This window comes from Doryrhamphus excisus, linkage group LG19 (assembly GCF_037039965.1).
Source record: "Doryrhamphus excisus strain RoL-2023G ecotype Guam linkage group LG19, RoL_Dexc_Guam_v1.1, whole genome shotgun sequence".
Taxonomy (NCBI): Eukaryota; Metazoa; Chordata; class Actinopteri; order Syngnathiformes; family Syngnathidae; genus Doryrhamphus; species Doryrhamphus excisus.
The window spans coordinates 615,087-635,950 of NC_136375.1; the positions used below are offsets into that span (position 1 = coordinate 615,087).

General features: G+C 56.1%; 1 long non-coding RNA gene across 1 annotated transcript; it reads right to left on the reverse strand.

The window, feature by feature from the left end:
* Window positions 1-19,450: 19,450 nt before the first annotated feature.
* Window positions 19,451-20,864, reverse strand: LOC144902107 (uncharacterized). The gene is made up of 2 exons (XR_013630366.1): window positions 20,610-20,864; window positions 19,451-20,540 (listed from the first exon to the last, which is right to left on the reverse strand). It is a non-coding gene; the product is annotated as an uncharacterized LOC144902107 (long non-coding RNA).

Genomic DNA, 20,864 nt, shown 5'->3' on the forward strand with positions numbered 1-20,864 from the left:
CCCTTTAAGGCTGGCCCTTTGAGGCTGGCCCTTTAAGCTGGCCCTCTAAGGCTGGCCCTTTAAGCTGGCCCTCTAAGGCTGGCCCTTTAAGCTGGCCCTCTAAGGCTGGCCCTCTAAGGCTGGCCCTTTAAGGCTTGCCCTTTAAGGCTGGCCCTTTAAGCTGGCCCTTTAAGGCTGGCCCTTTAAGCTGGCCCTCTAAGGCTGGCCCTTTAAGCTGGCCCTTTAAGCTGGCCCTTTAAGGCTGGCCCTTTAAGGCTGGCCCTTTAAGCTGGTCCCTTAAGGCTGGCCCTTTAAGCTGGCCCTCTAAGGCTGGCCCTTTAAGCTGGCCCTCTAAGGCTGGCCCTTTAAGGCTGGCCCTTTAAGCTGGCCCTTTAAGGCTGGCCCTTTAACCTGGCCCTTTAAGGCTGGCCCTTTAAGGCTGGCCCTTTAAGCTGGCCCTTTAAGGCTGGCCCTTTAAGCTGGCCCTTTAAGGCTGGCCCTTTAAGGCTGGCCCTTTGAGGCTGGCCCTTTAAGCTGGCCCCTTAAGGCTGGCCCTTTAAGCTGGCCCTCTAAGGCTGGCCCTTTAAGCTGGCCCTCTAAGGCTGGCATTCTAAGGCTGGCCCTTTAAGGCTTGCCCTTTAAGGCTGGACCTTTAAGCTGGCCCCTTAAGGCTGGCCCTTTAAGCTGGCCCTTTAAGGCTGGCCCTTTAAGCTGGTCCCTTAAGGCTGGCCCTTTAAGCTGGCCCTCTAAGGCTGGCCCTTTAAGCTGGCCCTCTAAGGCTGGCCCTTTAAGGCTGGCCCTTTAAGCTGGCCCTTTAAGGCTGGCCCTTTAACCTGGCCCTTTAAGGCTGGCCCTTTAAGGCTGGCCCTTTAAGCTGGCCCTTTAAGGCTGGCCCTTTAAGCTGGCCCTTTAAGGCTGGCCCTTTAAGGCTGGCCCTTTAAGGCTGGCCCTTTAAGCTGGCCCCTTAAGGCTGGCCCTTTAAGCTGGCCCTCTAAGGCTGGCCCTTTAAGCTGGCCCTCTAAGGCTGGCATTCTAAGGCTGGCCCTTTAAGGCTTGCCCTTTAAGGCTGGACCTTTAAGCTGGCCCCTTAAGGCTGGCCCTTTAAGCTGGCCCTTTAAGGCTGGCCCTTTAAGCTGGCCCTTTAAGGCTGGCCCTCTAAGGCTGGCCCTTTAAGACTGGCCCTTTAAGGCTGGCCCTTTAAGCTGGTCCCTTAAGGCTGGCCCTTTAAGCTGGCCCTCTAAGGCTGGCCCTTTAAGCTGGCCCTCTAAGGCTGGCCCTTTAAGGCTGGCCCTTTAAGCTGGCCCTTTAAGGCTGGCCCTTTAAGCTGGCCCTTTAAGGCTGGCCCTATAAGGCTGGCCCTTTAAGCTGGCCCCTTAAGGCTTGCCCTCTAAGGCTGGCCCTTTAACCTGGCCCTTTAAGGCTGGCCCTTTAAGGCTGGCCCTTTAAGCTGGCCCTTTAAAGCTGGCCCTCTAAGGCTGGCCCTTTAAGACTGGCCCTTTAAGGCTGGCCCTTTAAGCTGGCCCCTTAAGGCTGGCCCTCTAAGGCTGGCCCTTTAAGCTGGCCCTCTAAGGCTGGCCCTTTAAGGCTGGCCCTTTAAGCTGGCCCCTTAAGGCTGGCCCTCTAAGGCTGGCCCTTTAAGCTGGCCCTTTAAGGCTGGCCCTTTAAGCTGGCCCTTTAAGGCTGGCCCTTTAAGGCCGGCCCTTTAAGCTGGCCCTTTAAGGCTGGCCCTTTAAGCTGGCCCTTTAAGGCTGGCCCTCTAAGGCTGGCCCTTTAAGACTGGCCCTTTAAAGCTGGCCATCTAAGGCTGGCCCTTTAAGGCTGGCCCTTTAAGCTGGCCCCTTAAGGCTGGCCCTCTAAGGCTGGCCCTTTAAGCTGGCCCTCTAAGGCTGGCCCTTTAAGGCTGGCCCTTTAAGCTGGCCCCTTAAGGCTGGCCCTCTAAGGCTGGCCCTTTAAGCTGGCCCTTTAAGGCTGGCCCTTTAAGCTGGCCCTTTAAGGCTGGCCCTTTAAGGCCGGCCCTTTAAGCTGGCCCTTTAAGGCTGGCCCTTTAAGCTGGCCCTTTAAGGCTGGCCCTCTAAGGCTGGCCCTTTAAGACTGGCCCTTTAAAGCTGGCCCTTTAAGGCTGGCCCTCTAAGGCTGGCCCTTTAAGGCTGGCCCTTTAAGGCTGGCCCTTTAAGGCTGGCCCTCTAAGGCTGGCCCTTTAAGACTGGCCCTTTAAGGCTGGCCCTTTAAGGCTGGCCCTTTAAGCTGCCCCCTTAAGGCTGGCCCTTTAAGCTGGCCCTCTAAGGCTGGCCCTTTAAGCTGGCCCTCTAAGGCTGGCCCTTTAAGGCTGGCCCTTTAAGGCTTGCCCTTTAAGGCTGGCCCTTTAAGCTGGCCCTTTAAAGCTGGCCCTTTAAGCTGGCCCTTTAAGGCTGGCCCTTCAAGGCTGGCCCTTTAAGCTGGCCCTTTAAGGCTGGCCCTTTAAGCTGGCCCTTTAAGGCTGGCCCTTTGAGGCTGGCCCTTTAAGCTGGCCCCTTAAGGCTGGCCCTTTAAGCTGGCCCTCTAAGGCTGGCCCTTTAAGCTGGCCCTCTAAGGCTGGCCCTTTAAGGCTGGCCCTTTAAGCTGGCCCCTTAAGGCTGGCCCTTTAAGCTGGCCCTTTAAGGCTGGCCCTTTAAGCTGGCCCTTTAAGCTGGCCCCTTAAGGCTGGCCCTTTAAGGCCGGCCCTTTAAGCTGGCCCTTTAAGGCTGGCCCTTTAAGCTGGCCCTTTAAGGCTGGCCCTTTAAGCTGGCCCTTTAAGGCTGGCCCTTTAAGGCTGGCCCTTTAAGCTGGCCCCTTAAGGCTGGCCCTTTAAGCAGGCCCTCTAAGGCTGGCCCTTTAAGCTGGCCCTCTAAGGCTGGCCCTTTAAGGCTTGCCCTTTAAGGCTGGCCCTTTAAGCTGGCCCCTTAAGGCTGGCCCTTTAAACTGGCCCTTTAAGGCTGGCCCTTTAAGGCTGGCCCTTTAAGCTGGCCCTTTAAAGCTGGCCCTTTAAGGCAGGCCCTTTAAGGCTGGCCCTTTAAGCCCTCCCCCTTAAGGCTGGCCCTTTAAGCTGGCCCTTTAAGCTGGCCCTTTAAGGCTGGTCCTCTAAGGCTGGCCCTTTAAGACTGGCCCTTTAAGGCTGGCCCTTTAAGGCTGGCCCTTTAAGCTGGCCCCTTAAGGCTGGCTGTTTAAGCTGGCCCTCTAAGGCTGGCCCTTTAAGCTGGCCCTCTAAGGCTGGCCCTTTAAGGCTGGCCCTTTAAGGCTTGCCATTTAAGGCTGGCCCTTTAAGCTGGCCCTTTAAGGCTGGCCCTTTAAGCTGGCCCTTTAAGGATGGCCCTTTAAGGCTGGCCCTTTAAGCTGGCCCTTTAAGGCTGGCCCTTTAAGCTGGCCCCTTAAGGCTGGCCCTTTAAGCTGGCCCTCTAAGGCTGGCCCTTTAAGCTGGCCCTTTAAGGCTGGCCCTCTAAGGCTGGCCCTTTAAGACTGGCCCTTTAAGGCTGGCCCTTTAAGGCTGGCCCTTTAAGCTGGCCCCTTAAGGCTGGCCCTTTAAGCTGGCCCTCTAAGGCTGGCCCTTTAAGCTGGCCCTTTAAGGCTGGCCCTTTAAGCTGGCCCTTTAAGGCTGGCCCTTTAAGGCTGGCCCTTTAAGCTGGCCCTTTAAGGCTGGCCCTTTAAGGCTGGCCCTTTAAGGCTTGCCCTTTAAGGCTGGCCCTTTAAGATGGCCCTTTAAGGCTGGCCCTTTAAGGCTGGCCCTTTAAGCTGGCCCTTTAAGGCTGGCCCTTTAAGCTGGCCCTTTAAGGCTGGCCCTTTGAGGCTGGCCCTTTAAGCTGGCCCCTTAAGGCTGGCCCTTTAAGCTGGCCCTCTAAGGCTGGCCCTTTAAGCTGGCCCTCTAAGGCTGGCCCTCTAAGGCTGGCCCTTTAAGGCTTGCCCTTTAAGGCTGGCCCTTTAAGCTGGCCCCTTAAGGCTGGCCCTTTAAGCTGGCCCTCTAAGGCTGGCCCTTTAAGCTGGCCCTTTAAGGCTGGCCCTTTAAGGCTGGCCCTTTAAGGCTGGCCCTTTAAGGCTGGCCCTTTAAGCTGGCCCTTTAAGTTGGCCCCTTAAGGCTGGCCATCTAAGGCTGGCCCTTTAGGCTGGCCTTTTAAGCTGGCCCTTTAAGGCTGGCCCTTTAAGCTGGCCCTTTAAGGCTGGCCCTCTAAGGCTGGCCCTTTAAGACTGGCCCTTTAAGGCTGGCCCTTTAAGCTGGTCCCTTAAGGCTGGCCCTTTAAGGCTGGCCCTTTAAGGCTGGCCCCTTAAGGCTGGCCCTTTAAGCTGGCCCTCTAAGGCTGGCCCTTTAAGGCTTGCCCTTTAAGGCTGGCCCTTTAAGCTGGCCCTTTAAGCTGGCCCTCTAAGGCTGGCCCTTTAAGCTGGCCCTTTAAGCTGGCCCCTTAAGGCTGGCCCTTTAAGCTGGCCCTCTAAGGCTGGCCCTTTAAGGCTGGCCCTTTAAGGCTGGCCCTTTAAGGCTGGCCCTTTAAGCTGGCCCTTTAAAGCTGGCCCTTTAAGCTGGCCCTTTAAGGCTGGCCCTTTAAGGCTGGCCCTTTAAGCTGGCCCTTTAAGGCTGGCCCTTTAAGCTGGCCCTTTAAGGCTGGCCCTTTGAGGCTGGCCCTTTAAGCTGGCCCTTTAAGGCTGGCCCTTTGAGGCTGGCCCTTTAAGCTGGCCCCTTAAGGCTGGCCCTTTAAGCTGGCCCTCTAAGGCTGGCCCTTTAAGCTGGCCCTCTAAGGCTGGCCCTTTAAGGCTTGCCCTTTAAGGCTGGCCCTTTAAGCTGGCCCCTTAAGGCTGGCCCTTTAAGCTGGCCCTCTAAGGCTGGCCCTTTAAGCTGGCCCTTTAAGCTGGCCCTTTAAGGCCGGCCCTTTAAGCTGGCCCTTTAAGGCTGGCCCTTTAAGCTGGCCCTTTAAGGCTGGCCCTTTAAGCTGGCCCTTTAAGGCTGGCCCTTTAAGGCTGGCCCTTTAAGCTGGCCCCTTAAGGCTGGCCCTTTAAGGCTGGCCCTTTAAGCTGGCCCCTTAAGGCTGGCCCTTTAAGCTGGCCCTCTAAGGCTGGCCCTTTAAGCTGGCCCTCTAAGGCTGGCCCTTTAAGGCTGGCCCTTTAAGCTGGCCCTTTAAGGCTGGCCCTCTAAGGCTGGCCCTTTAAGACTGGCCCTTTAAGGCTGGCCCTTTAAGGCTGGCCCTTTAAGCTGGCCCCTTAAGGCTGGCCCTTTAAGCTGGCCCTCTAAGGCTGGCCCTTTAAGCTGGCCCTTTAAGGCTGGCCCTTTAAGCTGGCCCTTTAAGGCTGGCCCTTTAAGGCTGGCCCTTTAAGCTGGCCCCTTAAGGCTGGCCCTCTAAGGCTGGCCCTTTAAGGCTGGCCCTTTAAGGCTGGCCCTTTAAGCTGGCCCCTTAAGGCTGGCCCTTTAAGCTGGCCCTCTAAGGCTGGCCCTTTAAGCTGGCCCTCTAAGGCTGGCCCTTTAAGGCTTGCCCTTTAAGGCTGGCCCTTTAAGCTGGCCCCTTAAGGCTGGCCCTTTAAGCTGGCCCTTTAAGGCTGGCCCTTTAAGGCTGGCCCTTTAAGGCTGGCCCTTTAAGGCTGGCCCTTTAAGGCTGGCCCTTTAAGCTGGCCCCTTAAGGCTGGCCATCTAAGGCTGGCCCTTTAAGCTGGCCCTTTAAGGCTGGCCCTTTAAGCTGGCCCTTTAAGGCTGGCCCTTTAAGCTGGCCCTTTAAGGCTGGCCCTCTAAGGCTGGCCCTTTAAGCTGGCCCATTAAGGCTGGCCCTTTAAGCTGGCCCTCTAAGGCTGGCCCTTTAAGCTGGCCCTCTAAGGCTGGCCCTCTAAGGCTGGCCCTTTAAGGCTTGCCCTTTAAGACTGGCCCTTTAAGCTGGCCCCTTAAGGCTGGCCCTTTAAGCTGGCCCTTTAAGCTGGCCCTTTAAGGCTGGCCCTTTAAGGCTGGCCCTTTAAGGCTGGCCCTATAAGCTGGCCCTTTAAGGCTGGCCCTTTAAGGCCGGCCCCTTAAGGCTGGCCCTTTAAGCTGGCCCTCTAAGGCTGGCCCTTTAAGCTGGCCCTCTAAGGCTGGCCCTTTAAGGCTTGCCCTTTAAGGCTGGCCCTTTAAGCTGGCCCCTTAAGGCTGGCCCTTTAAGCTGGCCCTTTAAGGCTGGCCCTTTAAGGCTGGCCCTTTAAGGCTGGCCCTTTAAGGCTGGCCCTTTAAGCTGGCCCCTTAAGGCTGGCCATCTAAGGCTGGCCCTTTAAGCTGGCCCCTTAAGGCTGGCCCTTTAAGCTGGCCCTCTAAGGCTGGCCCTTTAAGCTGGCCCTCTAAGGCTGGCCCTTTAAGGCTTGCCCTTTAAGGCTGGCCCTTTAAGATGGCCCTTTAAGGCTGGCCCTTTAAGCTGGCCCTTTAAGGCTGGCCCTTTAAGGCTGGCCCTTTAAGCTGGCCCTTTAAGGCTGGCCCTTTAAGCTGGCCCTTTAAGGCTGGCCCTTTGAGGCTGGCCCTTTAAGCTGGCCCCTTAAGGCTGGCCCTTTAAGCTGGCCCTCTAAGGCTGGCCCTTTAAGCTGGCCCTCTAAGGCTGGCCCTTTAAGGCTTGCCCTTTAAGGCTGGCCCTTTAAGCTGGCCCCTTAAGGCTGGCCCTTTAAGCAGGTCCTCTACGGCTGGCCCTTTAAGCTGGCCCTCTAAGGCTGGCCCTTTAAGGCTTGCCCTTTAAGGCTGGCCCTTTAAGCTGGCCCTTTAAGGCTGGCCCTTTAAGCTGGCCCTTTAAGGCTGGCCCTCTAAGGCTGGCCCTTTAAGACTGGCCCTTTAAGGCTGGCCCTTTAAGGCTGGCCCTTTAAGCTGGCCCCTTAAGGCTGGCCCTTTAAGCTGGCCCTCTAAGGCTGGCCCTTTAAGCTGGCCCTCTAAGGCTGGCCCTTTAAGGCTGGCCCTTTAAGCTGGCCCTTTAAGGCTGGCCCTTTAAGCTGGCCCTTTAAGGCTGGCCCTTTAAGGCTGGCCCTTTAAGGCTTGCCCTTTAAGGCTGGCCCTTTAAGCTGGCCCTTTAAGGCTGGCCCTTTAAGCTGGCCCTTTAAGGCTGGCCCTTTAAGGCTGGCCCTTTAAGCTGGCCCTTTAAGGCTGGCCCTTTAAGCTGGCCCTTTAAGGCTGGCCCTTTAAGGCTGGCCCTTTGAGGCTGGCCCTTTAAGGCTGGCCCTTTAAGCTGGCCCCTTAAGGCTGGCCCTTTAAGCTGGCCCTCTAAGGCTGGCCCTTTAAGCTGGCCCTCTAAGGCTGGCCCTTTAAGCTGGCCCTTTAAGCTGGCCCTTTAAGGCTGGCCCTTTAAGGCTGGCCCTTTAAGGCTGGCCCTTTAAGGCTGGCCCTTTAAGCTGGCCCCTTAAGGCTGGCCATCTAAGGCTGGCCCTTTAAGCTGGCCCTTTAAGGCTGGCCTTTTAAGCTGGCCCTTTAAGGCTGGCCCTTTAAGCTGGCCCTTTAAGGCTGGCCCTTTAAGCTGGCCCTTTAAGGCTGGCCCTTTAAGCTGGCCCTTTAAGGCTGGCCCTTTAAGCTGGCCCTTTAAGGCTGGCCCTTTAAGGCTGGCCCTTTGAGGCTGGCCCTTTAAGCTGGCCCCTTAAGGCTGGCCCTTTAAGCTGGCCCTCTAAGGCTGGCCCTTTAAGCTGGCCCTCTAAGGCTGGCCCTCTAAGGCTGGCCCTTTAAGGCTTGCCCTTTAAGGCTGGACCTTTAAGCTGTCCCCTTAAGGCTGGCCCTTTAAGCTGGCCCTCTAAGGCTGGCCCTTTAAGCTGGCCCTTTAAGGCTGGCCCTTTAAGCTGGCCCTGTAAAGCTGGCCCTCTAAGGCTGGCCCTTTAAGCTGGCCCTTTAAGGCTGGCCCTTTAAGCTGGCCCTCTAAGGCTGGCCCTTTAAGGCTGGCCCTTTAAGCTGGCCCCTTAAGGCTTGCCCTCTAAGGCTGGCCCTTTAAGATGGCCCTTTAAGGCTGGCCCTTTAAGCTGGCCCTTTAAGGCTGGCCCTTTAAGGCCGGCCCTTTAAGCTGGCCCTTTAAGGCTGGCCCTTTAAGCTGGCCCTTTAAGGCTGGCCCTTTAAGCTGGCCCTTTAAGGCTGGCCCTTTAAGGCTGGCCCTTTAAGCTGGCCCCTTAAGGCTGGCCCTTTAAGCAGGTCCTCTACGGCTGGCCCTTTAAGCTGGCCCTCTAAGGCTGGCCCTTTAAGGCTTGCCCTTTAAGGCTGGCCCTTTAAGCTGGCCCCTTAAGGCTGGCCCTTTAAGCTGGCCCTCTAAGGCTGGCCCTTTAAGCTGGCCCTTTAAGGCTGGCCCTTTAAGCTGGCCCTTTAAAGCTGGCCCTCTAAGGCTGGCCCTTTAAGACTGGCCCTTTAAGGCTGGCCCTTTAAGGCTGGCCCTTTAAGCTGGCCCCTTAAGGCTTGCCCTTTAAGCTGGCCCTCTAAGGCTGGCCCTTTAAGCTGGCCATCTAAGGCTGGCCCTTTAAGGCTGGCCCTTTAAGCTGGCCCCTTAAGGCTGGCCCTCTAAGGCTGGCCCTTTAAGCTGGCCCTCTAAGGCTGGCCCTTTAAGGCTGGCCCTTTAAGCTGGCCCCTTAAGGCTGGCCCTCTAAGGCTGGCCCTTTAAGCTGGCCCTTTAAGGCTGGCCCTTTAAGCTGGCCCTTTAAGGCTGGCCCTTTAAGGCCGGCCCTTTAAGCTGGCCCTTTAAGGCTGGCCCTTTAAGCTGGCCCTTTAAGGCTGGCCCTCTAAGGCTGGCCCTTTAAAGCTGGCCCTTTAAGGCTGGCCCTCTAAGGCTGGCCCTTTAAGGCTGGCCCTTTAAGGCTGGCCCTTTAAGGCTGGCCCTCTAAGGCTGGCCCTTTAAGACTGGCCCTTTAAGCTGGCCCCTTAAGGCTGGCCCTTTAAGCTGGCCCTCTAAGGCTGGCCCTTTAAGCTGGCCCTCTAATGCTGGCCCTTTAAGGCTGGCCCTTTAAGGCTTGCCCTTTAAGGCTGGCCCTTTAAGCTGGCCCTTTAAGGCTGGCCCTTTAAGCTGGCCCTTTAAGGCTGGCCCTTTAAGGCTGGCCCTTTAAGCTGGCCCTTTAAGGCTGGCCCTTTAAGGCTGGCCCTTTAAGCTGGCCCTTTAAGGCTGGCCCTTTAAGCTGGCCCTTTAAGGCTGGCCCTTTAAGGCTGGCCCTTTGAGGCTGGCCCTTTAAGCTGGCCCTCTAAGGCTGGCCCTTTAAGCTGGCCCTCTAAGGCTGGCCCTTTAAGCTGGCCCTCTAAGGCTGGCCCTCTAAGGCTGGCCCTTTAAGGCTTGCCCTTTAAGGCTGGCCCTTTAAGCTGGCCCTTTAAGGCTGGCCCTTTAAGCTGGCCCTCTAAGGCTGGCCCTTTAAGCTGGCCCTTTAAGCTGGCCCTTTAAGGCTGGCCCTTTAAGGCTGGCCCTTTAAGCTGGTCCCTTAAGGCTGGCCCTTTAAGCTGGCCCTCTAAGGCTGGCCCTTTAAGCTGGCCCTCTAAGGCTGGCCCTTTAAGGCTGGCCCTTTAAGCTGGCCCTTTAAGGCTGGCCCTTTAAGCTGGCCCTTTAAGGCTGGCCCTTTAAGGCTGGCCCTTTAAGCTGGCCCTTTAAGGCTGGCCCTTTAAGCTGGCCCTTTAAGGCTGGCCCTTTAAGGCTGGCCCTTTGAGGCTGGCCCTTTAAGCTGGCCCCTTAAGGCTGGCCCTTTAAGCTGGCCCTCTAAGGCTGGCCCTTTAAGCTGGCCCTCTAAGGCTGGCATTCTAAGGCTGGCCCTTTAAGGCTTGCCCTTTAAGGCTGGACCTTTAAGCTGGCCCCTTAAGGCTGGCCCTTTAAGCTGGCCCTTTAAGGCTGGCCCTTTAAGGCTGGCCCTCTAAGGCTGGCCCTTTAAGACTGGCCCTTTAAGGCTGGCCCTTTAAGCTGGTCCCTTAAGGCTGGCCCTTTAAGCTGGCCCTCTAAGGCTGGCCCTTTAAGCTGGCCCTCTAAGGCTGGCCCTTTAAGGCTGGCCCTTTAAGCTGGCCCTTTAAGGCTGGCCCTTTAAGCTGGCCCTTTAAGGCTGGCCCTATAAGGCTGGCCCTTTAAGCTGGCCCCTTAAGGCTTGCCCTCTAAGGCTGGCCCTTTAACCTGGCCCTTTAAGGCTGGCCCTTTAAGGCTGGCCCTTTAAGCTGGCCCTTTAAAGCTGGCCCTCTAAGGCTGGCCCTTTAAGACTGGCCCTTTAAGGCTGGCCCTTTAAGCTGGCCCCTTAAGGCTGGCCCTCTAAGGCTGGCCCTTTAAGCTGGCCCTCTAAGGCTGGCCCTTTAAGGCTGGCCCTTTAAGCTGGCCCCTTAAGGCTGGCCCTCTAAGGCTGGCCCTTTAAGCTGGCCCTTTAAGGCTGGCCCTTTAAGCTGGCCCTTTAAGGCTGGCCCTTTAAGGCCGGCCCTTTAAGCTGGCCCTTTAAGGCTGGCCCTTTAAGCTGGCCCTTTAAGGCTGGCCCTCTAAGGCTGGCCCTTTAAGACTGGCCCTTTAAAGCTGGCCATCTAAGGCTGGCCCTTTAAGGCTGGCCCTTTAAGCTGGCCCCTTAAGGCTGGCCCTCTAAGGCTGGCCCTTTAAGCTGGCCCTCTAAGGCTGGCCCTTTAAGGCTGGCCCTTTAAGCTGGCCCCTTAAGGCTGGCCCTCTAAGGCTGGCCCTTTAAGCTGGCCCTTTAAGGCTGGCCCTTTAAGCTGGCCCTTTAAGGCTGGCCCTTTAAGGCCGGCCCTTTAAGCTGGCCCTTTAAGGCTGGCCCTTTAAGCTGGCCCTTTAAGGCTGGCCCTCTAAGGCTGGCCCTTTAAGACTGGCCCTTTAAAGCTGGCCCTTTAAGGCTGGCCCTCTAAGGCTGGCCCTTTAAGGCTGGCCCTTTAAGGCTGGCCCTTTAAGGCTGGCCCTCTAAGGCTGGCCCTTTAAGACTGGCCCTTTAAGGCTGGCCCTTTAAGGCTGGCCCTTTAAGCTGCCCCCTTAAGGCTGGCCCTTTAAGCTGGCCCTCTAAGGCTGGCCCTTTAAGCTGGCCCTCTAAGGCTGGCCCTTTAAGGCTGGCCCTTTAAGGCTTGCCCTTTAAGGCTGGCCCTTTAAGCTGGCCCTTTAAAGCTGGCCCTTTAAGCTGGCCCTTTAAGGCTGGCCCTTCAAGGCTGGCCCTTTAAGCTGGCCCTTTAAGGCTGGCCCTTTAAGCTGGCCCTTTAAGGCTGGCCCTTTGAGGCTGGCCCTTTAAGCTGGCCCCTTAAGGCTGGCCCTTTAAGCTGGCCCTCTAAGGCTGGCCCTTTAAGCTGGCCCTCTAAGGCTGGCCCTTTAAGGCTTGCCCTTTAAGGCTGGCCCTTTAAGCTGGCCCCTTAAGGCTGGCCCTTTAAGCTGGCCCTCTAAGGCTGGCCCTTTAAGCTGGCCCTTTAAGCTGGCCCCTTAAGGCTGGCCCTTTAAGGCCGGCCCTTTAAGCTGGCCCTTTAAGGCTGGCCCTTTAAGCTGGCCCTTTAAGGCTGGCCCTTTAAGCTGGCCCTTTAAGGCTGGCCCTTTAAGGCTGGCCCTTTAAGCTGGCCCCTTAAGGCTGGCCCTTTAAGCAGGCCCTCTAAGGCTGGCCCTTTAAGCTGGCCCTCTAAGGCTGGCCCTTTAAGGCTTGCCCTTTAAGGCTGGCCCTTTAAGCTGGCCCCTTAAGGCTGGCCCTTTAAGCTGGCCCTTTAAGGCTGGCCCTTTAAGGCTGGCCCTTTAAGCTGGCCCTTTAAAGCTGGCCCTTTAAGGCAGGCCCTTTAAGGCTGGCCCTTTAAGCCCTCCCCCTTAAGGCTGGCCCTTTAAGCTGGCCCTTTAAGCTGGCCCTTTAAGGCTGGTCCTCTAAGGCTGGCCCTTTAAGACTGGCCCTTTAAGGCTGGCCCTTTAAGGCTGGCCCTTTAAGCTGGCCCCTTAAGGCTGGCTGTTTAAGCTGGCCCTCTAAGGCTGGCCCTTTAAGCTGGCCCTCTAAGGCTGGCCCTTTAAGGCTGGCCCTTTAAGGCCTGCCATTTAAGGCTGGCCCTTTAAGCTGGCCCTTTAAGGCTGGCCCTTTAAGCTGGCCCTTTAAGGCTGGCCCTTTAAGGCTGGCCCTTTAAGCTGGCCCTTTAAGGCTGGCCCTTTAAGCTGGCCCCTTAAGGCTGGCCCTTTAAGCTGGCCCTCTAAGGCTGGCCCTTTAAGCTGGCCCTTTAAGGCTGGCCCTCCAAGGCTGGCCCTTTAAGACTGGCCCTTTAAGGCTGGCCCTTTAAGGCTGGCCCTTTAAGCTGGCCCCTTAAGGCTGGCCCTTTAAGCTGGCCCTCTAAGGCTGGCCCTTTAAGCTGGCCCTTTAAGGCTGGCCCTTTAAGCTGGCCCTTTAAGGCTGGCCCTTTAAGGCTGGCCCTTTAAGCTGGCCCTTTAAGGCTGGCCCTTTAAGGCTGGCCCTTTAAGGCTTGCCCTTTAAGGCTGGCCCTTTAAGATGGCCCTTTAAGGCTGGCCCTTTAAGGCTGGCCCTTTAAGCTGGCCCTTTAAGGCTGGCCCTTTAAGCTGGCCCTTTAAGGCTGGCCCTTTGAGGCTGGCCCTTTAAGCTGGCCCTTTAAGGCTGGCCCTTTAAGCTGGCCCTTTAAGGCTGGCCCTTTAAGCTGGCCCTTTAAGGCTGGCCCTTTAAGGCTGGCCCTTTAAGCTGGCCCTTTAAGCTGGCCCTTTAAGGCTGGCCCTTTAAGGCTGGCCCTTTGAGGCTGGCCCTTTAAGCTGGCCCCTTAAGGCTGGCCCTTTAAGCTGGCCCTCTAAGGCTGGCCCTTTAAGCTGGCCCTCTAAGGCTGGCATTCTAAGGCTGGCCCTTTAAGGCTTGCCCTTTAAGGCTGGACCTTTAAGCTGGCCCCTTAAGGCTGGCCCTTTAAGCTGGCCCTTTAAGGCTGGCCCTTTAAGCTGGCCCTTTAAGGCTGGCCCTCTAAGGCTGGCCCTTTAAGACTGGCCCTTTAAGGCTGGCCCTTTAAGCTGGTCCCTTAAGGCTGGCCCTTTAAGCTGGCCCTCTAAGGCTGGCCCTTTAAGCTGGCCCTCTAAGGCTGGCCCTTTAAGGCTGGCCCTTTAAGCTGGCCCTTTAAGGCTGGCCCTTTTAGCTGGCCCTTTAAGGCTGGCCCTATAAGGCTGGCCCTTTAAGCTGGCCCCTTAAGGCTTGCCCTCTAAGGCTGGCCCTTTAACCTGGCCCTTTAAGGCTGGCCCTTTAAGGCTGGCCCTTTAAGCTGGCCCTTTAAAGCTGGCCCTCTAAGGCTGGCCCTTTAAGACTGGCCCTTTAAGGCTGGCCCTTTAAGGCTGGCCCTTTAAGCTGGCCCCTTAAGGCTTGCCCTTTAAGCTGGCCCTCTAAGGCTGGCCCTTTCAGCTGGCCATCTAAGGCTGGCCCTTTAAGGCTGGCCCTTTAAGCTGGCCCCTTAAGGCTGGCCCTTTAAGCTGGCCCTCTAAGGCTGGCCCTTTAAGGCTGGCCCTTTAAGCTGGCCCCTTAAGGCTGGCCCTCTAAGGCTGGCCCTTTAAGCTGGCCCTTTAAGGCTGGCCCTTTAAGCTGGCCCTTTAAGGCTGGCCCTTTAAGGCCGGCCCTTTAAGCTGGCCCTTTAAGGCTGGCCCTTTAAGCTGGCCCTTTAAGGCTGGCCCTCTAAGGCTGGCCCTTTAAGACTGGCCCTTTAAAGCTGGCCCTTTAAGGCTGGCCCTCTAAGGCTGGCCCTTTAAGGCTGGCCCTTTAAGGCTGGCCCTTTAAGGCTGGCCCTCTAAGGCTGGCCCTTTAAGACTGGCCCTTTAAGGCTGGCCCTTTAAGGCTGGCCCTTTAAGCTGGCCCCTTAAGGCTGGCCCTTTAAGCTGGCCCTCTAAGGCTGGCCCTTTAAGCTGGCCCTCTAAGGCTGGCCCTTTAAGGCTGGCCCTTTAAGGCTTGCCCTTTAAGGCTGGCCCTTTAAGCTGGCCCTTTAAAGCTGGCCCTTTAAGCTGGCCCTTTAAGGCTGGCCCTTTAAGGCTGGCCCTTTAAGCTGGCCCTTTAAGGCTGGCCCTTTAAGCTGGCCCTTTAAGGCTGGCCCTTTGAGGCTGGCCCTTTAAGCTGGCCCCTTAAGGCTGGCCCTTTAAGCTGGCCCTCTAAGGCTGGCCCTTTAAGCTGGCCCTCTAAGGCTGGCCCTTTAAGGCTTGCCCTTTAAGGCTGGCCCTTTAAGCTGGCCCCTTAAGGCTGGCCCTTTAAGCTGGCCCTCTAAGGCTGGCCCTTTAAGCTGGCCCTTTAAGCTGGCCCCTTAAGGCTGGCCCTTTAAGGCCGGCCCTTTAAGCTGGCCCTTTAAGGCTGGCCCTTTAAGCTGGCCCTTTAAGGCTGGCCCTTTAAGCTGGCCCTTTAAGGCTGGCCCTTTAAGGCTGGCCCTTTAAGCTGGCCCCTTAAGGCTGGCCCTTTAAGCAGGCCCTCTTAGGCTGGCCCTTTAAGCTGGCCCTTTAAGCTGGCCCTCTAAGGCTGGCCCTTTAAGGCTTGCCCTTTAAGGCTGGCCCTTTAAGCTGGCCCCTTAAGGCTGGCCCTTTAAGATGGCCCTTTAAGGCTGGCCCTTTAAGGCTGGCCCTTTAAGCTGGCCCTTTAAAGCTGGCCCTTTAAGGCAGGCCCTTTAAGGCTGGCCCTTTAAGCCCTCCCCCTTAAGGCTGGCCCTTTAAGCTGGCCCTTTAAGCTGGCCCTTTAAGGCTGGTCCTCTAAGGCTGGCCCTTTAAGACTGGCCCTTTAAGGCTGGCCCTTTAAGCTGGCCCCTTAAGGCTGGCTGTTTAAGCTGGCCCTCTAAGGCTGGCCCTTTAAGCTGGCCCTCTAAGGCTGGCCCTTTAAGGCTGGCCCTTTAAGGCTTGCCCTTTAAGGCTGGCCCTTTAAGCTGGCCCTTTAAGGCTGGCCCTTTAAGCTGGCCCTTTAAGGCTGGCCCTTTAAGGCTGGCCCTTTAAGCTGGCCCTTTAAGGCTGGCCCTTTAAGCTGGCCCCTTAAGGCTGGCCCTTTAAGCTGGCCCTCTAAGGCTGGCCCTTTAAGCTGGCCCTTTAAGGCTGGCCCTCTAAGGCTGGCCCTTTAAGACTGGCCCTTTAAGGCTGGCCCTTTAAGGCTGGCCCTTCAAGCTGGCCCCTTAAGGCTGGCCCTTTAAGCTGGCCCTCTAAGGCTGGCCCTTTAAGCTGGCCCTTTAAGGCTGGCCCTTTAAGCTGGCCCTTTAAGGCTGGCCCTTTAAGGCTGGCCCTTTAAGCTGGCCCTTTAAGGCTGGCCCTTTAAGGCTGGCCCTTTAAGGCTTGCCCTTTAAGGCTGGCCCTTTAAGCTGGCCCTTTAAGGCTGGCCCTTTAAGGCTGGCCCTTTAAGCTGGCCCTTTAAGACTGGCCCTTTAAGCTGGCCCTTTAAGGCTGGCCCTTTGAGGCTGGCCCTTTAAGCTGGCCCCTTAAGGCTGGCCCTTTAAGCTGGCCCTCTAAGGCTGGCCCTTTAAGCTGGCCCTCTAAGGCTGGCCCTCTAAGGCTGGCCCTTTAAGGCTTGCCCTTTAAGGCTGGCCCTTTAAGCTGGCCCCTTAAGGCTGGCCCTTTAAGCTGGCCCTCTAAGGCTGGCCCTTTAAGCTGGCCCTTTAAGCTGGCCCTTTACGGCTGGCCCTTTAAGGCTGGCCCTTTAAGGCTGGCCCTTTAAGGCTGGCCCTTTAAGGCTGGCCCTTTAAGTTGGCCCCTTAAGGCTGGCCATCTAAGGCTGGCCCTTTAAGCTGGCCCTTTAAGGCTGGCCTTTTAAGCTGGCCCTTTAAGGCTGGCCCTTTAAGCTGGCCCTTTAAGGCTGGCCCTCTAAGGCTGGCCCTTTAAGACTGGCCCTTTAAGGCTGGCCCTTTAAGCTGGTCCCTTAAGGCTGGCCCTTTAAGGCTGGCCCTTTAAGGCTGGCCCCTTAAGGCTGGCCCTTTAAGCTGGCCCTCTAAGGCTGGCCCTTTAAGGCTTGCCCTTTAAGGCTGGCCCTTTAAGCTGGCCCCTTTAGGCTGGCCCTTTAAGCTGGCCCTCTAAGGCTGGCCTTTTAAGCTGGCCCTTTAAGCTGGCCCCTTAAGGCTGGCCCTTTAAGCTGGCCCTCTAAGGCTGGCCCTTTAAGGCTGGCCCTTTAAGGCTGGCCCTTTAAGGCTGGCCCTTTAAGCTGGCCCTTTAAAGCTGGCCCTTTAAGCTGGCCCTTTAAGGCTGGCCCTTTAAGGCTGGCCCTTTAAGCTGGCCCTTTAAGGCTGGCCCTTTAAGCTGGCCCTTTAAGGCTGGCCCTTTGAGGCTGGCCCTTTAAGCTGGCCCTTTAAGGCTGGCCCTTTGAGGCTGGCCCTTTAAGCTGGCCCCTTAAGGCTGGCCCTTTAAGCTGGCCCTCTAAGGCTGGCCCTTTAAGCTGGCCCTCTAAGGCTGGCCCTTTAAGGCTTGCCCTTTAAGGCTGGCCCTTTAAGCTGGCCCCTTAAGGCTGGCCCTTTAAGCTGGCCCTCTAAGGCTGGCCCTTTAAGCTGGCCCTTTAAGCTGGCCCCTTAAGGCTGGCCCTTTAAGGCCGGCCCTTTAAGCTGGCCCTTTAAGGCTGGCCCTTTAAGCTGGCCCTTTAAGGCTGGCCCTTTAAGCTGGCCCTTTAAGGCTGGCCCTTTAAGGCTGGCCCTTTAAGCCTGCCCCTTAAGGCTGGCCCTTTAAGCAGGCCCTCTAAGGCTGGCCCTTTAAGCTGGCCCTCTAAGGCTGGCCCTTTAAGGCTTGCCCTTTAAGGCTGGCCCTTTAAGCTGGCCCCTTAAGGCTGGCCCTTTAAGCTGGCCCTTTAAGGCTGGCCCTTTAAGGCTGGCCCTTTAAGCTGGCCCTTTAAAGCTGGCCCTTTAAGGCAGGCCCTTTAAGGCTGGCCCTTTAAGCCCTCCCCCTTAAGGCTGGCCCTTTAAGCTGGCCCTTTAAGCTGGCCCTTTAAGGCTGGTCCTCTAAGGCTGGCCCTTTAAGACTGGCCCTTTAAGGCTGGCCCTTTAAGGCTGGCCCTTTAAGCTGGCCCCTTAAGGCTGGCTGTTTAAGCTGGCCCTCTAAGGCTGGCCCTTTAAGCTGGCCCTCTAAGGCTGGCCCTTTAAGGCTGGCCCTTTAAGGCTTGCCCTTTAAGGCTGGCCCTTTAAGCTGGCCCTTTAAGGCTGGCCCTTTAAGCTGGCCCTTTAAGGCTGGCCCTTTAAGGCTGGCCCTTTAAGCTGGCCCTTTAAGGCTGGCCCTTTAAGCTGGCCCCTTAAGGCTGGCCCTTTAAGCTGGCCCTCTAAGGCTGGCCCTTTAAGCTGGCCCTTTAAGGCTGGCCCTCTAAGGCTGGCCCTTTAAGACTGGCCCTTTAAGGCTGGCCCTTTAAGGCTGGCCCTTTAAGCTGGCCCCTTAAGGCTGGCCCTTTAAGCTGGCCCTCTAAGGCTGGCCCTTTAGGCTGGCCCTTTAAGCTGGCCCTTTAAGGCTGGCCCTTTAAGGCTGGCCCTTTAAGCTGGCCCTTTAAGGCTGGCCCTTTAAGGCTGGCCCTTTAAGCTGGCCCTTTAAGGCTGGCCCTTTAAGCTGGCCCTTTAAGCTGGCCCTTTAAGGCTGGCCCTTTAAGCTGGCCCCTTAAGGCTGGCCCTTTAAGCTGGCCCTGTAAAGCTGGCCCTCTAAGGCTGGCCCTTTAAGCTGGCCCCTTAAGGCTGGCCCTTTAAGCTGGCCCTCTAAGGCTGGCCCTTTAAGCTGGCCCTCTAAGGCTGGCCCTTTAAGGCTGGCCCTTTAAGGCTGGCCCTTTAAGGCTGGCCCTTTAAGCTGGCCCTTTATGGCTGGCCCTTTAAAGCTGGCCCTTTAAGGCTGGCCCTTTAAGGCTGGCCCTTTAAGCTGGCCCTCTAAGGCTGGCCCTCTAAGGCTGGCCCTTTAAGGCTGGCCCTTTAAGCTGGCGCTCTAAGGCTGGCCCTTTAAGGCTGGCCCTCTAAGGCTGGCCCTTTAAGGCTGGCCCTTTAAGGCTGGCCCTTTAAGGCTGGCCCTTTAAGCTGGCCCTCTAAGGCTGGCCCTTTAAGCTGGCCATCTAAGGCTGGCCCTTTAAGCTGGCCCCTTAAGGCTGGCCCTCTAAGGCTGGCCCTTTAAGCTGGCCCTTTAAGGCTGGCCCTTTAAGGCTGGCCCTTTAAGCTGGCCCCTTAAGGCTGGCCCTTTAAGCTGGCCCTCTAAGGCTGGCCCTTTAAGCTGGCCATCTAAGGCTGGCCCTTTAAGCTGGCCCTTTAAGCTGGCCCCTTAAGGCTGGCCCTCTAAGGCTGGCCCTTTAAGCTGGCCCTTTAAGGCTGGCCCTTTAAGCTGGCCCTCTAAGGCTGGCCCTTTAAGCTGGCCCTTTAAGGCTGGCCCTTTAAGCTGGCCCTCTAAGGCTGGCCCTTTAAGCTGGCCCTTTAAGGCTGGCCCTTTAAGCTGGCCCTCTAAGGCTGGCCCTTTAAGGCTGGCCCTTTAAGCTGGCCCTTTAAGGCTGGCCCTTTAAGCTGGCCCTTTAAGGCTGGCCCTTTAAGGCTGGCCCTTTAAGGCTGGCCCTTTAAGCTGGCCCTTTAAGGCTGGCCCTCTAAGGCTGGCCCTTTAGGACTGGCCCTTTAAGGCTGGCCCTTTAAGGCTGGCCCTTTAAGCTGGCCCCTTAAGGCTGGCCCTTTAAGCTGGCCCTCTAAGGCTGGCCCTTTAAGCTGGCCCTCTAAGGCTGGCCCTTTAAGGCTGGCCCTTTAAGGCTTGCCCTTTAAGGCTGGCCCTTTAAGCTGGCCCTTTAAGGCTGGCCCTTTAAGCTGGCCCTTTAAGGCTGGCCCTTTAAGGCTTGCCCTTTAAGGCTGGCCCTTTAAGCTGGCCCTTTAAGGCTGGCCCTTTAAGCTGGCCCTTTAAGGCTGGCCCTTTAAGGCTGGCCCTTTAAGCTGGCCCTTTAAGGCTGGCCCTTTAAGCTGGCCCTTTAAGGCTGGCCCTTTAAGGCTGGCCCTTTAAGCTGGCCCCTTAAGGCTGGCCCTTTAAGCTGGCCCTCTAAGGCTGGCCCTCTAAGGCTGGCCCTCTAAGGCTGGCCCTTTAAGGCTTGCCCTTTAAGGCTGGCCCTCTAAGGCTGGCCCTTTAAGCTGGCCCTATAAGGCTGGCCCTTTAAGCTGGCCCTTTAAAGCTGACCCTCTAAGGCTGGCCCTTTAAGCTGGCCCTTTAAGGCTGGCCCTTTAAGCTGGGCCTTTAAGGCTGGCCCTCTAAGGCTGGCCCTTTAAGGCTGGCCCTTTAAGCTGGGCCTTTAAGGCTGGCCCTCTAAGGCTGGCCCTTTAAGGCTGGCCCTCTAAGGCTGGCCCTTTCAGGCCAGAAACATGTAGCAACATGTCAGTCCACTTTACAAAATTTACCGGTAAATAATCCAACACTTATACATCCAATTCAAGATGGCCATCCTTCATAGTTGCAGTAAAAGTTCACTATTGGCATTCATCCCACTCTACTGTCTAGCAATGTGTTTAGCAGTTGAAATATGCATGTGCTGGAAATGGTGTGTTCCTAACGTCCGAGTGTACTCGGAAGATGAAAACTTGAGCTTCGTTGTCCTTCACATTGTCCCGGAACACATTGGGAGCGTTGTCTCCGTCAAAGGCAATATTAGCGACATCTGGTGGAAGAAGGAAGGCAAAGCAATCTCGCTACAACGAGTGAAAGACAGATCGCCATTACAAACAAAAATGCTTTAATTAGTTCATGTCATTAACAGTTCAATTGCTTGGTGGTCATTATATGCACAAGTTAGCGCCAAAATAACCAGTCCGTTTCAATGCGCGCTGTGACATAAGATGCTCATGACGTCAGCGGTCACGTGATGAAATGGTCACCATTTGGAAGCAGTGTGACTCAGGAAGACTTGACACACTTCGAGGCTTCGGGCTCATTTCACCATCTCTACTAAAAACAAATAGTTGATGGAAAAGCAGAAATCATGAAAATAATGCGTGTAACATCTATTCGCCTTCTTACAGTGTGCATGTTCATCGTTTCGTCGCATGCTTGAGCTTCATGGCCAATTTTTACACGGATTTACGCACCACATTTCCCAAAACGGTGGAAACTTTGGGTCTTGGGAGTTAACTCGGAGTTATGAGGGTGTTAGCGGAGCAATGCTGTCACCTAGTGGCGTTATGGCAGTACTGCAGTGATTTCAAATTGTCACTTTGTTCCAACGATTGAGGGAAGGTTGTCATGTAGCTATGATACCTATTAAGTATCCTCCCTGCTGCGTTAGGAACCTTGGGGGCTGGTCTACAATTGGGTGTGGAGGGGGTGAGGGGTTTCCTTGGGGCTACTCCTTTGCCCTCGGCATGGTTCTGGCTCGGTCACCCTTCTATTTTAACCGCACTAGATACAGGCACGGGACCCACCATAGCCCAGCTGTCCTCCACCTTGAACTACTTGACCAACCCATATATTCATACCGTATATAAACCACATAGAGGCCAGCCCTTTGGAGTGGGTCTCTTTAGTTGACTTATTTTTTATTGCATAATATACACAATGCCATTTCATCACACACATGGGTGAGGCGGGCTTGGCTGGGGTTCCAAGCAGCAATTGAAGACAAGGACAATCCTCCATGTCCAAAGCAGGGATGTCAGAGAGCGGGCGGCAGCAAAGATACGTCCAACAGTTGAGAGTCAGTGAAAGGGCTGCTGGAGTACACGACATCCTCGTCTGAGTTTGCAGCAGAGTCGTACAGCATGGGGTCCACGTCGAGATCCAAATGAGTCTCTAGGATGTCATCGCTCAGTCCTGAACCAACCACAAGAAAGACAGAGGAAGCAAAGTGCACAGTACGGGTCAAAGGTCACAACAACTAACCTTACATGAGACGTCAACACACGTTTGTCTCCATGAAGGTACAGTGCATCCGGAAAGTATTCACAGCGCTTCACTTTTTCTACATTTTGTCATGTTACATTCATGTTTTGAATATATTAAAAATAGAAAACCAAAAAAATCACATTTACATAAGTATTCACAGATCTTTCTACAGCTCAATTGGAGTCCACCTGCAGTAAATTCAGTTGATTGGACATGATTTGGAAATACAATAACTGTCTATATAAGGTCCCA